Raw genomic sequence first — 4,916 nt, 5'->3', positions numbered from 1 at the left:
CTTCATCATAGCTTTCTTCATGACTATCTATTCAGTCTATTAATAATGCAAATTTGGGGAGAGAAGATGTTAAAAAACTCAGGGTCTTCAGGAATATTCCTATTGGTCCAGACATGGACTCTGGCAAATCTAGAAGCTAGTTAGTCATGGAATATTTATGCATTTTATGTTGATTGAAAATTAATGCATGGAATTCAGATGGACAAAGAAAATTACAACACTTATTTTTTTTATTTTTTGTTTAATCTCCCTTCCACCAACACTAGATGGGAGGAAATCTGAGCTTAGTAGTTGACATTTTGTTAGTCTCTATCTATTTAAATAGCCCCTTTCAGTTTAGATTGTCCCTTTAGCCTTCCAGAGTTTAACTCCCTCAACATTATCTTCTACAGGATGGAATCTGGGTGTGGAACTTAATATATCTTCCTGGTGACAGGGGCTGATGAAGGGATGGAGCAGCTACTAGGATTGGTATGGTGGTTTTTTTGTTCCTTGGTATCTTCACTGATGAACTCCTGCACTGGAGATTGTGGCTCCTGAGTTTGTGACCTCTTATCTCTGGGGTGGATTGTGTACCCATCAATCCTCTATGAGGCTCATGTCTCACCATCTCTGGCTGGCTTTGAGTAACTTCCTGATGTTTGGCTATGACTCCCAAACAAATCCTTGCTTGAGTGGTTGTCTCTGCAATCACTGCAGTAATAGAACCAAGGCCAGAGTAGAGTGAGGGAGGTCAAGAAGGGACTTAGATGAGTTTCAGGATCAGTTTTCCTGTTGCTGCTGTAATAAATGATCACACACTCTGTGCCTTAAAACAGAACCAATATATTATCTTTCAGTTCTGAAGCTCAGAAATCCAAAATGAGTTTCACTGGGTTAAAATCAAGGTGTCAGCAAGACTACATTTTGGTGGGGGGTGGGGGGGCTCTAAGAGAGAATTCATTTCCTTGTCTTTTCCAGCTTCTAAAGACATCAGTTTGTTTTGTCTCTTAAGTCCACCATCTTCAAAGCCGGCAGTGGTCAGTTGCGTCTTTCTCACATCACATCACAGTCACATCATGTTACATCACTCTGACATTAACTTTTCTGATTCCTTCTTCCACTTTTAAGGACCCTGTGATTCCATGAGGCTTACCCAGATAAACAAGGGCCATCTTCTGTTTTAAGGTCAGCTGAGTAGTGTTCTTAATTCTGTCAACTACCTTAAATCCTCATTGCCATGGAATGTAATATGTTCACAGTTTCTGGGAATGAGGATGTGTACATCTTTGAAAAGCCACTATTTTGCCTACAACAGCTTCTAAAACATTTTGGGGAACTATGGGTTCATTTAAATTAAATCTCCAAGGATGTTTGATTAGAAGAAAGTTGTGCTCTTTAGGTCTATGACTTCTAACATGTTTGATCATAATTTTTAAAAAATCAATTATAGCCACATCACATAGTATCTCCTAATTTATACGCTAACATTAGACAATTAGACTTTTTATTTTTTAGCTTTTATTATCCAGCTAGGAAGGTGATCTGAGATTTGACTTTTAGTAACGTGATTCAGCTGTTATACATTGCCAAATTGTGTATTTAATATTCCCTTGGAATCAAGGGAAAATAAAATTATAATAAATTTATTCCTGGTCTGCTTAATGTTCTTTCTCGGAATAGACTTGGGAGTAACTTAAAAAGTACACTGAGACATTTCCTTGTGGGCATGTGGGTTGTTCTTCCCAGAAGTGTTGTTGTATACTAGTCTGGGCAACCAGTCTCAGAAAGGAGGGTGTGAGTGCTCACAAGTCTGCATTTATTTCTGTGATCAACATGGTCATGGCTCAGAGTAGAATCCCTAAATGAGTCATATCTCACTTTGCCACTTTGGAAAAAAAGAAAAAGATGAGTATCTAAGAGAAAAACAGTTATGTGGTTGTGCTGGATCATGGATCACAACCACTGAAAATACTAATCCCAATATGAGTACCAAATTTCTAATATCATTTTGTCCAAGAATTTTATCAGGATCCTTCCTAACACCAACTCCCTCCTTCCCCATTTTCCTGCCTACTTCCCAGTTATATTTCCCTTTACTGCTCCTATGATTACTTTGTGATAAACACAACACCTGCTATTGTTTTATATATAATGTAAATATATACATAATGTGAATATATATTAATATATATTTACATATTTTATAATTATGTTACTTTACATATATAAATATATATAATGTAAAGTAAATGTATATATGTAATGTATATATATATAAAAACATGTTCAGTAATTCCCCTACATACGGACCTTCAAGTTGTGAACTTTCAAAGCTGTCCCTGTATGCCCCTGTATGCCAGCTGTTGTACTGTACTACTGTACTTTTCAAAGTACTGTACTGTAATATTAAAAATGTTTTCTTTATTTTTTGTTTGTTTTTATATATTATTTGTGTGAAAAATATTATAATATTACAGTATAGTACTGTATAGCCAATTGTGTTAGTTGGGTACCTAGGCTAACTTTGTTGGACTTAGAAATTGGGCTTACAAATGAGTTCTCAGAATGGAACTCATTGGTATGTAGGGGACTTACTGTATATACATTTAGTTAATATGGTTTCCACACAGAAGACGACTAAATAGAACAAGAAAGTAAACAAAGGAAGGGAGTGTACCATTACTTTTAGACTCACTACTTCAATTTTATTAGCTTTTATATATGATTCTTCTTAAGGAATACTGTTATAGTATATATTTGGGGAGCATTCCTTAGAAAAAGAAAAGAAAGGCAAAGTAAGTATTTTTCAAATAGGGCTAATGTGGTTGAATTTGAACCCTCTGCTTCCCTTCCTCAATTCCAAATGTTACTTTCTTCCTAAATGAAATTCCAAGGTCTCCCTCTTCCACTAATATAGGAATCTTTCCAACTGAAGTGGTGAAACATGTCTAAGACATTATTATGTGTTTGAAGACGGTCATTCTAAAACACCAGTTCTAATCAGGTCTCTCTAAATGCATCTTGTTGTATATGCAGAGCTCCATAAGCAGTTTATTTTAATTCCTTATTTCTTAAAAGAGTCTTTCATGGTAGTGATATCTAGAGAAATTCACCATTTACCATTCTTGACAAAGGTAATAAAGATCATTAACGTTTTAGTTATTTACAATATAGAGAGCCCTTTTATGTGTATTATTTGAACTGATCCTTGTTAAAACTCAGTGAAATACAAATTATTAAGTCTGTGTTAAAGATGAAGAAAATCAGGCCTCAGAAATAGGACATGTGCCTCCAAATTCCTTGACTTCTCAGCTCCACCATCCCTGAAAGAGGAGATACTGTCTCATGTTTTCCATTTCCTTTTGGATACTCATTCTCTCACCACCCCTCATGACCACCCCCAACTCAATTCAGATTCTTCCACTGCACATGGTACATGTAAGCCCTAGGGCTTTTCTCTCAGCAGGCTGTCTGTCTCAGTTACTCTTTTGTTTTTGTCATAATATTATCTAAAGTGGGATCTGGCTGCTTGTTGTTCTAAAGCCCATAAAGAGGCAAAGTTGGTGGAAAGGAAAGTTTGCTTTACTTTGGAGGCCAGCAACCAGGAGGGAGGGCGGACTCCTGTCCAAAGGCCAACTCACCCAATGACAATCAGTGGGCAAGAGTTTTGTAGGCAGAGGGAGGGTCTACATGCAGAAATGGCACAGTCAGCTCTGACAGTCATCTTGAAGTTGGTCATGCAGTATTCAGATCAGTGTCATCTTGATTGTTTTAAGTACAGTTGATCATCAGTTCCAGGATCTATTTGTTCCCATTTCTTTGAGGCCAGCTCTCGGAATTGTGGCAGCTTATGTCATGGCTATAGTCTGGTCATCATGTAGTTAACTTCTTCCTCCTGATGGGGGTTTTAGTATCTATAAGACAGCTCACAGAACATGGCTCAGAATATTATCTATAGCCCTTGAGGAGGAGCTAAAAGTCCTTGACTACGCTTAATGACTAAACTATTAATCTTTGGTCTTTGACTGCTTTCCTTTGCTTCTGTTCTGCATTTTCTCGCTTCTCTGATTAAACTTATTAAAGGTTTTCTGCAGACAAGGACCATAGGGTCCTGCTCTGCTTCAGGAGCACCTATTACAAGTTGCCTTTTATTTATTTGTCTGCTTACTCTGTGCGTGTGTGTGTGTGTGTGTGTGTGTGTGTGTGTGTGTGTGTGTATTCCTCAACGGAGTGAGATCATACTTGCTTTTTATGTTGTTGTTTTCATCGTAAAATCTCCAGCATCTATCACAAAGTTCTGCACAGAGTAGGAGTTTAAATATTTGTTGAATGAATGAACAAATACATGAAGATCACGGTTTAATCTACTCACAGATAAAATATTATATATGCCAAAGGATTCAGAATTTGATTCGGAGTCTGATGAATATCTTTTAAGAATTAAACCATAATGGAGGTAGTTCCGGGATTATGTGAGGTCTTCCAAAAGTCTGGGAGATATCCAAATCTCCCCACACTTCGTAGGCTGTGTCATGAAAGCATTTAAGTTTGTTCCTTTTGCCTCACAGTAGAGTCTTTAAACTTTCACTTCTCAACCAATTTGTGCTTCAGAAATATTCATACTATGAGTCTCACAGATTTAACAGTCTCTCATTGCCAATTTAAAACATGCCATCAACACTAAGTTTGCGTGCAAATGATAAAGAATACAGAACTTGTGGACAGGTGGTAGGATTAGTTCTTTCACTAATTTGCTGTTTTTTTCTCCCCAGGGCAGTTTTTTAACTTCTTTGGACTTTACAATCTTTATCATTATAATGAAGTCAGCAAAGTATAACTAGGTAAAACAACAACAACAAAAGTAATAGTAAGCAAAGAAAATCAGTTACCATTTTAGACCTATGAAATAACATTAAGAAAATTTTTTTCATTGG

Source organism: Mesoplodon densirostris, chromosome 11 (genome assembly GCF_025265405.1).
Source record: "Mesoplodon densirostris isolate mMesDen1 chromosome 11, mMesDen1 primary haplotype, whole genome shotgun sequence".
Lineage (NCBI taxonomy): Eukaryota > Metazoa > Chordata > Mammalia > Artiodactyla > Ziphiidae > Mesoplodon > Mesoplodon densirostris.
Note: the sequence above shows the minus strand (reverse complement) of the source record.